Source organism: Pseudophryne corroboree, unplaced genomic scaffold (genome assembly GCF_028390025.1).
Source record: "Pseudophryne corroboree isolate aPseCor3 unplaced genomic scaffold, aPseCor3.hap2 scaffold_651, whole genome shotgun sequence".
Classification (NCBI taxonomy): Eukaryota; Metazoa; Chordata; class Amphibia; order Anura; family Myobatrachidae; genus Pseudophryne; species Pseudophryne corroboree.
The window spans coordinates 54,472-66,306 of record NW_026970240.1 but is presented as its reverse complement, the minus strand read 5'-3'; positions in this window follow the sequence as shown (position 1 = coordinate 66,306).

The following is an 11,835-nucleotide window of genomic DNA, read 5'->3' as shown; positions in this document are numbered from 1 at the left end:
TGTGGCTACCTCTGTGTCGGCACTCGGCAGCCCGTCCATAATTGTATATACCACCTAACCGTGGTTATTTTTTCTTTCTTTATACATACATACTAGTTACGAGTATACTATCTCTTTATCAACCAGTCTATATTAGCAGCAGACACAGTACAGTGCGGTAGTTCACGGCTGTGGCTACCTCTGTGTCGGCACTCGGCAGCCCGTCCATAATTGTATATACCACCTAACCGTGGTTTTTTTTTCTTTCTTTATACATACATACTAGTTACGAGTATACTATCTCTTTATCAACCAGTCTATATATTAGCAGCAGACACAGTACAGTGCGGTAGTTCACGGCTGTGGCTACCTCTGTGTCGGCACTCGGCAGCCCGTCCATAATTGTATATACCACCTAACCGTGGTTTTTTTTTCTTTCTTTATAGTCATACTAGTTACGAGTATACTATCTCTTTATCAACCAGTCTATATTAGCAGCAGACACAGTACAGTGCGGTAGTTCACGGCTGTGGCTACCTCTGTGTCGGCACTCGGCAGCCCGTCCATAATTGTATATACCACCTAACCGTGGTTTTTTTTTCTTTCTTTATACATACATACTAGTTACGAGTATACTATCTCTTTATCAACCAGTCTATATATTAGCAGCAGACACAGTACAGTGCGGTAGTTCACGGCTGTGGCTACCTCTGTGTCGGCACTCGGCAGCCCGTCCATAATTGTATACTAGTATCCAATCCATCCATCTCCATTGTTTACCTGAGGTGCCTTTTAGTTGTGCCTATTAAAATATGGAGAACAAAAATGTTGAGGTTCCAAAATTAGGGAAAGATCAAGATCCACTTCCACCTCGTGCTGAAGCTGCTGCCACTAGTCATGGCCGAGACGATGAAATGCCAGCAACGTCGTCTGCCAAGGCCGATGCCCAATGTCATAGTACAGAGCATGTCAAATCCAAAACACCAAATATCAGTAAAAAAAGGACTCCAAAACCTAAAATAAAATTGTCGGAGGAGAAGCGTAAACTTGCCAATATGCCATTTACCACACGGAGTGGCAAGGAACGGCTGAGGCCCTGGCCTATGTTCATGGCTAGTGGTTCAGCTTCACATGAGGATGGAAGCACTCAGCCTCTCGCTAGAAAAATGAAAAGACTAAAGCTGGCAAAAGCAGTAGCACCGCAAAGAACTGTGCGTTCTTCGAAATCCCAAATCCACAAGGAGAGTCCGACTCCAATTGTGTCGGTTGCGATGCCTGACCTTCCCAACACTGGACGTGAAGAGCATGCGCCTTCCACCATTTGCACGCCCCCTGCAAGTGATGGAAGGAGCACCCGCAGTCCAGTTCCTGATAGTCAGATTGAAGATGTCAGTGTTGAAGTACACCAGGATGAGGAGGATATGGGTGTTGCTGGCGCTGGGGAGGAAATTGACCAGGAGGATTCTGATGGTGAGGTGGTTTGTTTAAGTCAGGCACCCGGGGAGACACCTGTTGTCCGTGGTAGGAATATGGCCGTTGACATGCCTGGTGAAAATACCAAAAAAATCAGCTCTTCGGTGTGGAAGTATTTCACCAGAAATGCGGACAACAGGTGTCAAGCCGTGTGTTCCCTTTGTCAAGCTGTAATAAGTAGGGGTAAGGACGTTAACCACCTTGGAACATCCTCCCTTATACGTCACCTGCAGCACATTCATAATAAGTCAGTGACAAGTTCAAAAACTTTGGGTGACAGCGGAAGCAGTCCACTGACCAGTAAATCCCTTCCTCTTGTAACCAAGCTCACGCAAACCACCCCACCAACTCCCTCAGTGTCAATTTCCTCCTTCCCCAGGAATGCCAATAGTCCTGCAGGCAATGTCACTGGCAATTCTGACGAGTCCTCTCCTGCCTGGGATTCCTCCGATGCATCCTTGCGTGTAACGCCTACTGCTGCTGGCGCTGCTGTTGTTGCTGCTGGGAGTCGATGGTCATCCCAGAGGGGAAGTCGTAAGCCCACTTGTACTACTTCCAGTAAGCAATTGACTGTTCAACAGTCCTTTGCGAGGAAGATGAAATATCACAGCAGTCATCCTGCTGCAAAGCGGATAACTGAGGCCTTGACAACTATGTTGGTGTTAGACGTGCGTCCGGTATCCGCCGTTAGTTCACAGGGAACTAGACAATTTATTGAGGCAGTGTGCCCCCGTTACCAAATACCATCTAGGTTCCACTTCTCTAGGCAGGCGATACCGAGAATGTACACGGACGTCAGAAAAAGACTCACCAGTGTCCTAAAAAATGCAGTTGTACCCAATGTCCACTTAACCACGGACATGTGGACAAGTGGAGCAGGGCAGGGTCAGGACTATATGACTGTGACAGCCCACTGGGTAGATGTATGGACTCCCGCCGCAAGAACAGCAGCGGCGGCACCAGTAGCAGCATCTCGCAAACGCCAACTCTTTCCTAGGCAGGCTACGCTTTGTATCACCGCTTTCCAGAATACGCACACAGCTGAAAACCTCTTACGGCAACTGAGGAAGATCATCGCGAAATGGCTTACCCCAATTGGACTCTCCTGTGGATTTGTGGCATCGGACAACGCCAGCAATATTGTGTGTGCATTAAATATGGGCAAATTCCAGCACGTCCCATGTTTTGCACATACCTTGAATTTGGTGGTGCAGAATTTTTTAAAAAACGACAGGGGCGTGCAAGAGATGCTGTCGGTGGCCAGAAGAATTGCGGGACACTTTCGGCGTACAGGCACCACGTACAGAAGACTGGAGCACCACCAAAAACTACTGAACCTGCCCTGCCATCATCTGAAGCAAGAAGTGGTAACGAGGTGGAATTCAACCCTCTATATGCTTCAGAGGTTGGAGGAGCAGCAAAAGGCCATTCAAGCCTATACAATTGAGCACGATATAGTAGGTGGAATGCACCTGTCTCAAGCGCAGTGGAGAATGATTTCAACGTTGTGCAAGGTTCTGATGCCCTTTGAACTTGCCACACGTGAAGTCAGTTCAGACACTGCCAGCCTGAGTCAGGTCATTCCCCTCATCAGGCTTTTGCAGAAGAAGCTGGAGACATTGAAGGAGGAGCTAACACGGAGCGATTCCGCTAGGCATGTGGGACTTGTGGATGGAGCCCTTAATTCGCTTAACAAGGATTCACGGGTGGTCAATCTGTTGAAATCAGAGCACTACATTTTGGCCACCGTGCTCGATCCTAGATTTAAAGCCTACCTTGGATCTCTCTTTCCGGCAGACACAAGTCTGCTGGGGTTGAAAGACCTGCTGGTGACAAAATTGTCAAGTCAAGCGGAACGCGACCTGTCAACATCTCCTCCTTCACATTCTCCCGCAACTGGGGGTGCGAGGAAAAGGCTCAGAATTCCGAGCCCACCCGCTGGCGGTGATGCAGGGCAGTCTGGAGCGACTGCTGATGCTGACATCTGGTCCGGACTGAAGGACCTGACAACGATTACGGACATGTCGTCTACTGTCACTGCATATGATTCTCTCAACATTGATAGAATGGTGGAGGATTATATGAGTGACCGCATCCAAGTAGGCACGTCACACAGTCCGTACTTATACTGGCAGGAAAAAGAGGCAATTTGGAGGCCCTTGCACAAACTGGCTTTATTCTACCTAAGTTGCCCTCCCACAAGTGTGTACTCCGAAAGAGTGTTTAGTGCCGCCGCTCACCTTGTCAGCAATCGGCGTACGAGGTTACATCCAGAAAATGTGGAGAAGATGATGTTCATTAAAATGAATTATAATCAATTCCTCCGCGGAGACATTGACCAGCAGCAATTGCCTCCACAAAGTACACAGGGAGCTGAGATGGTGGATTCCAGTGGGGACGAATTGATAATCTGTGAGGAGGGGGATGTACACGGTGATATATCGGAGGGTGATGATGAGGTGGACATCTTGCCTCTGTAGAGCCAGTTTGTGCAAGGAGAGATTAATTGCTTCTTTTTTTGGGGGGGTCCAAACCAACCCGTCATATCAGTCACAGTCGTGTGGCAGACCCTGTCACTGAAATGATGGGTTGGTTAAAGTGTGCATGTCCTGTTTTGTTTATACAACATAAGGGTGGGTGGGAGGGCCCAAGGACAATTCCATCTTGCACCTCTTTTTTCTTTTCTTTTTCTTTGCGTCATGTGCTGTTTGGGGAGGGTTTTTTGGAAGGGACATCCTGCGTGACACTGCAGTGCCACTCCTAGATGGGCCCGGTGTTTGTGTCGGCCACTAGGGTCGCTTATCTTACTCACACAGCTACCTCATTGCGCCTCTTTTTTTCTTTGCGTCATGTGCTGTTTGGGGAGGGTTTTTTGGAAGGGACATCCTGCGTGACACTGCAGTGACACTCCTAGATGGGCCCGGTGTTTGTGTCGGCCACTAGGGTCGCTAATCTTACTCACACAGCTACCTCATTGCGCCTCTTTTTTTCTTTGCGTCATGTGCTGTTTGGGGAGGGTTTTTTGGAAGGGCCATCCTGCGTGACACTGCAGTGCCACTCCTAGATGGGCCCGGTGTTTGTGTCGGCCACTAGGGTCGCTTATCTTACTCACACAGCGACCTCGGTGCAAATTTTAGGACTAAAAATAATATTGTGAGGTGTGAGGTATTCAGAATAGACTGAAAATGAGTGGAAATTATGGTTTTTGAGGTTAATAATACTTTGGGATCAAAATGACCGCCAAATTCTATGATTTAAGCTGTTTTTTAGGTTTTTTGGAAAAAAACACCCGAATCCAAAACACACCCGAATCCGACAAAAAAAATTCGGTGAGGTTTTGCCAAAACGCGGTCGAACCCAAAACACGGCCGCGGAACCGAACCCAAAACCAAAACACAAAACCCGAAAAATTTCCGGCGCTCATCTCTAACTGCAATGCCCGATACATTATAGCACATACAATGCCTGTGACACATTATGCCACACACTGCAATGACCTTGAGACATTATACCACAATGCCCGTGATATAGTATACCATACACCGTAATGCCTGTGACACATACCGCAATGCCCTGCCCGTTATACCCTATGCCACACATCGCAATGCCCGTTATGTATTATGCCACACTGCAATGACCCTGAGACATTATACCACATACCACAATGCCCGTGATATAGTATACCACACACCGTAATGCCTGACACATTATGACACACACCGCAATGTCCGTGATACATTATGCCACACACTGCAATGACCCTGAGACATTATACCACATATCACAATGCCCGCGATATAGTATACCATACACCGTAATGCCTGCGACACATTATGACACACACCGCAATGTCCGTGATACATTATGCCACACACCGTAATGCCCATTACACATTAAGTCCTACAGTAAGGCTTCTAATTACTTTTCAATTACCTGCTCGTTGTCAGGGGTTTCATGCACTGGGTGTCATGCTCGTTGCCAGGGGTTTCATGCTCTTGGTTCCATGCACGGTGCCAGGGGTTTTCATGCTCAGGGTGTCATGCTCGTTGCCAGGGGTTTCATGCACTGGGTGTCATGCTCGTTGCCAGGTGTTTCATGCACTGGGTGTCATGCTCGTTGCCAGATGTTTCATGCACTGGGTGTCATGCTCGTTGCTAGGAGGTAGTCTTTGTTGCTAGGGCTGTGCTCCCAGTGCCACATATGTCCCCAGTGCCAGATATTCCCCCACGGTGCCAGGTACTTACATGCCCCAGTGCCAAATATAGTCGTCCCCCCATGTGCCAGGTACACATATGCCCCCAGTGCCAGATATTCCCCCCCAGTGCCATATATGCCCCCAGTGCCAGATATTCCCCCCAGTGCCATATATGCCCCCCGTGCCATATATGCCCCCAGTGCCAGATACCCCCCCCCAGTGCCATATATGCCCCCAGTGCCAGATATTCCCCCCCAGTGCCATATATGCCCCAGTGCCAGATATCCCCCCCATTGCCAGATATGCCCCCAGTGCCAGATATTCCCCCCAGTGCCAGAAATGCCCCAGTGCCAGATATTCCTCCCTCCCCCCCCCCGTGCCATATATGCCCCCAGTGCCAGATATTTACCCCCCCCCCCCCCCGCCGTCGCTTTTTGGAGGGACACGGAGGGCACAGCTCGTCTCTCCTGTGTCCCTCCTGCTGCATCATCTCCGGCGGACGCGGGTCTAATAGGGGGAAGTGCCGGTTCGTGAGCCAATTAGAGCTCACGGACGGCACTTCCCCCTATTAGACCCGCGGCCGCCGGAGATGATGCAGCAGGAGGGACACAGGGAGGCGCGCTGTGTGCCCTCCGTGTCCCTCCAAAAAGCGGCGGAGGGAAGGAGACTGCAGACTGACATGCGGACGCTCGTCCGCATGTCAGTCTGCTGTAAATCAGTGGCGCCCCCGCAGCCTCTCGCCCCCAAGCCACCGCGAGGACTGCGGGGGCAGTAGTTACGCCACTGGTCCAATCTCATCTGATGATGGAAGCTAAGCAGTGTTGTGCCTGGTTTGTTTTTGGATTTCAAGTCCTGCCTTCTGGTTTGGCCATGGCACCTCGGATATTCACCAAGGTCATGGCCGTGATGACGACCCTTCACCATCAGAGAATCAGGATCCTGCCAAATCTGGACGACTTGCTGATCCTGGTGAACTCCCAAGAGGTTCTCCACAGTTATCTGGAACTGGCGGTCCAATTCCTAAAAGTCCACGGGTGGCTCATCAACTGAAAAAAGTCCTCGCTGGTCCCTGCTCGGAACATTGTGCACCTAGGGGCACTGCTGGACACACACAGCCAACAATTGTTTCTGTCTCCAGAGAAAGTCCTGAAAATTCAGGACAGTATCGTCCTCTCTCGCCCAAGAGTGTTGATACACACAGCGATGCAAGTACTAGACCTCATGGTGTCGGCTTTCGATATGGTAGAGTACGCTCAATTTCATTACCGCCCTCTGCAGAGGTTAATCCTCTCCAAGTGGGACGGCCTGCCTCATCGGATGATGTCTCAAATGATCTCCTTGACTCCGGAGGTTCGTCTGACACTGAGCTGGTGGCTACAGGACCAACAGTTGAGCAGGGGCCATCCCTTCTGGATCTCCAACTGTGTCCTCCTGACAATGGATGCCAGTCTTTTGGGCTGGGCCATGGTGTTGGAGCAACACTTTCTCCAGGGTCGGTGGACCAGGGAGGAATCTCTCCTCCTGATATACATTCTGGAATTGCAGGCAGTGTTCAATTAATTGACACTGGCCCTGCCTCTAGTACAGAACAGGCCTGTTCAAGTACAATCTGACAACGCCACCACGGTAGTGTACACAAATCATCAAGGCGGCACTCGAAACTGCATGGCAAAGCTGGAAGTATCAAAAATCCTCCGTTGGGTAGAAAGTCATCTGACAGCAATATCGGCAGTGTTCATTCCCGGAGTCCTCAACTAGGAAGCGGATTTCCTCAGTCGTCAGGACGTTCACGCTGGAGAGTGGAGAGGCCGCTGCAGAAATGTCTGCACTGGTGTCAGTAGGTGACTGAGGCAGGGATGACTGGGAGATAGTGGGTGACTGAAGCATGTATGAGTGGGAGATAGTGGGTGACTGAGGCCGGGGTGACTGGGAGATAGTGGGTGACAGGGAGATAGTGGGTTACTGAGGGAGGGGTGATAGGAAGGGGTTGGGTAAGTATGGGAAGAAAGTGGGTGACAGGTATAATAAATGACTAAGGCAGGGGTGATAGGGAGATAGTGGATGACTGTGGCAGGGGTGACAGGGACAGTAAGAGACTGAGGCAGGGGTGACAGGGATAGTGGCTGACTGAGGCAGGGGTGACTGGGAGATAGTGGGTGACTGAGGCAGGGTTGACAGGGATAGTGGGTGACTGAAGCAGGGGTGATAGGGTGACAGTGGGTGACTAAAGCAGGGGTGACTGGTATAGTGGGTGACTGAGGCAGGGATCGCAGATATAGTCGTTGACTGAGGCAGCGGTGACTGGGAGATAGTGGGTAACTGAGGCAGGGGTGACAGGGAAAGTGTGTGACTCAGGCAGGGGTGATAGGGAGATAGTGGGCTGCATATCTCTGCCTCACTGCAGCAGCACATTCCTGCTTCAATGACAGCAGCACATCCCTACCTCACTTATAGCAGCACATCCCTGCCTCGCTGACAGCAGCACATCCCTGCCTCGCTGACAGCAGCACATCCCTGCCTCGCTGACAGCAGCACATCCCTGCTTCACTGACAGCAGCACATCCCTGCTTCGCTGACAGCAGCAGGGCCGGATTAACAATGGGGCGGATGGAGCTGCAGCTCCAGGCCCCCCCATCACAATAGGCCCACAGCATCTGCTGTGCTGCTGCAGCAAGGATTTTTTTTCCCCTGCTACAGCAGCTTGCAAGTGATAGTCTGAAGCACCGCTCCCACCGGCGCGTAGATGTATTATTGATAGTAGTTGGACTGCCTGCGTCTGCTACAGCTGGCTGAACGGCTCAAAACGCCAGCAGTACACAGCCACACTTCGGCAGAGGATCTGGAAACTCAACAGGGGGCGTGGCTACACGGAGTCCAGGGGGCGGAGCTACACGGGACTGTCTCAGGCTGCCTGCTGCGAGTCACATGGCTGCTGCTGTGCTGGCTGTGAGAGGGAGAGTTGAAGCTGATGCACATGCAGGGCAGCCAGTGAGAGTGAACTCTGCTGTAGTGTGTAAGGTAAGAGTGAGTGGGGGGGAATTGTGTGTGTGTGAGCTTCTGTGAATGTGATTTCCATGTGAACTTCTATATGTGTGTGTGTCTTGTATGTGAGGTTCTGCAGGGAGTAGGATATAATATAGCAAGGGTGAGAGAGTGCAGGTGCAGGGAGTGTGTGAGTGTAATATAGCGCAAGGGTAAGAGTGTGTAAGTGTAATAAAGTGCGGGAGCAGGGAGTGTGTGAGTGTGATACAGCGCGGGGGGCGGGAGTGAGTGACTGTAATAGAGTGCGGGGAGCGGGAGTGTGTGAGCGTAATATAGCGCAAGGGTGAGAGAGTGAGTGTAATAGATTGCGGGGACAAGGAGTGTGTGAGTGTGATACAGCACGGGGGGCGGGAGTGTGTGAGTGTAATAGAGTGCAGGGGTGGGAGTGTGTGAGTGATACAGCGCAGGGGGCGGGAGTGTGTGAGTGTAATAGAGTGCGGGGGCAGGAGTATGTGAGTATAATAGAGTGCGGGGGACGGGAATGTGTGACTGTAATAGAGTGCGGGGGCAGGAGTAAGTGAGTGTAATAGAGTGCAGGAGGCAGAGAGTGTGTGAGTGATACAGCGCGGGGGGCGGGAGTGTGTGAGTGTAATAGAGTGCAGGGGCGGGAGTGAGTGAGTGTAATAGAGTGGGGGGGCAGAGAGTGTGGGAGTATGATACTGCGCTGGGGGCGGGAGTGTGTGAGTGTAATAGAGTGCAGGTGGCAGGGAATGTGTGAGTGTTATACAGCACAGGGGGCGGGAGTGTGTGAGTGTAATAGAGTGCAAGGTGCGGGAGTGTGTAAGTGTAATAGAGTGCAGGGGCGGGAGTATGAGTGTAATAGAGTGCGGGGGGCAGGGAGTGTGCGAGTGTGATACAGCGCGGGGCGGGAGTGTGTGAGTGTAATAGAGTGCAGGTGGCAGGGAATGTGTGAGTGTTATACAGCACAGGGGGCGGGAGTGTGTGAGTGTAATAGAGTGCAAGGTGCGGGAGTGTGTAAGTGTAATAGAGTGCAGGGGCGGGAGTATGAGTGTAATAGAGTGCGGGGGGCAGGGAGTGTGCGAGTGTGATACAGCGCGGGGCGGGAGTGTGTGAGTGTAATAGAGTGCAGGGGGTGGGAGTGTGTGAGTGTAGTAGAGTGCGGGGGTGGGAGTGTGATACAGCATGAGGGGCAGGAGTGTGAGTGTAATAGAGTGCAGGGGTGGGAGTGTGTGGGTGTATTAGAGTGCGGGGGTTGTAATGTGATACAGCGTGGGGGGTGGGAGTGTAATAGAGTGCAGGGGCGGGAGTGTATGAGTGTAATAGAGTGCAGGGGCAGGAGTTTAAGGGGCAGACTAGATGGGCAAGGGGCAGACTAGATGGGCCAAGTGGTTCTTATCTGCCGTCAAATTCTATGTTTCTATGAGTGTATGAGTGTAATAGAGTGTAGGGGCGGGAGTGTGTGAGTGTGATACAGCGTGGGGGGCGGGAATGTGTGATTGTAATGGAGTGCAGGGGGCGGGAGTGTGTGAGTGTTATAGAGTGCAAGGGGCAGGGAGTGTGTGAGTGTGATACAGCGCTGGGGGCGGGAGTGTGTGAGTGTAATGGAGTGCAGGGGGCGGGAGTGTGTGAGTGTTATAGAGTGCAGGGGGGAGGGAGTGTGTGAGTGTGATACAGCGCAGGCCGCGAGGGGTGGGAGTGTGGGGCCAATGTGTTTTTCCTACTGAGGCCATTCATTTTTTTTCCGCCCCTTTGGGGTCCAGTGTGTTTTATTTTACCTGTAGGGGCCAGTATTTTTATTTGTATTTTTCTGGCGGTGCCAATGTGTCTGCGAGGGGGGGGGGGATTTGAGGTTAGGGTCAGGCTGCGGGGAGGGGGGGCTAGGGTTAGGCACCCCCGGGGATGGTTAGGGTTAGGCTGCGGTGGTGGTGGGGTGTTTAGGTTTAGGGTACGGGAAAGGTGGGTTAGGGTTAGGGAGGTTAGCTTAGTTAAATAGTTCATGTAGGTATTTTCAACATCGGGATGCCTATGTCGGTATTTCTCTGACGTCCTAGTGGATGCTGGGAACTCCGTAAGGACCATGGGGAATAGACGGGCTCCGCAGGAGACTGGGCACTCTATAAGAAAGATTTGGTACTATCTGGTGTGCACTGGCTCCTCCCTCTATGCCCCTCCTCCAGACCTCAGTTAGATTTCTGTGCCCGGCCGAGCTGGATGCACACTAGGGGCTCTCCTGAGCCCCTAGAAAGAAAGTATATGTTAGGTTTTTTATTTTACAGTGAGACCTGCTGGCAACAGGCTCACTGCAACGAGGGACTAAGGGGAGAAGAAGCGAACCTACCTGCTTGCAGCTAGCTTGGGCTTCTTAGGCTACTGGACACCATTAGCTCCAGAGGGATCGACCGCAGGACCCGTCCCTGGTGTTCGTTCCCGGAGCCGCGCCGCCGTCCCCCTTACAGAGCCAGAAGCATGAAGATGGTCCGGAAAATCGGCGGCAGAAGACTTCAGTCTTCACCAAGGTAGCGCACAGCACTGCAGCTGTGCGCCATTGCTCCTCATACACACTTCACACTCCGGTCACTGAGGGTGCAGGGCGCTGGGGGGGGCGCCCTGAGCAGCAATAAAAACACCTTGGCTAACAAAATAACCACAATATATAGCCCCAGAGGCTATATATGTGGTAATTACCCCTGCCAGAATCCATAAAAAAGCGGGAGAAAAGTCCGCCGAAAAAGGGGCGGAGCCATCTCCCTCAGCACACTGGCGCCATTTCTCCCTCACAGTTCCGCTGGAAGGAAGCTCCCTGGCTCTCCCCTGCAGTCTACACTACAGAAAGGGTAAAAAAGAGAGGGGGGGCACTAAATTTAGGCGCAGTATAACTTATAGCAGCTATAAGGGGACATAATTCAGTTAGTCCCTGCATTATATAGCGCTCTGGTGTGTGCTGGCATACTCTTTCTCTGTCTCCCCAAAGGGCTTTTGTGGGGTCCTGTCTCCTTTAAGAGCATTCCCTGTGTGTGTGTGTGTGTGTGGTGTGTCGGTACGGCTGTGTCGACATATTTGATGAGGAGGCTTATGTGGAGGCAGAGCAGATGCCTATAAATGTGATGTCACCCCCTGCGGGGCAGACACCGGAGTGGATGGACTTATGGAAGGAATTACGTGCAAGTGTCGACTCCTTACATAAA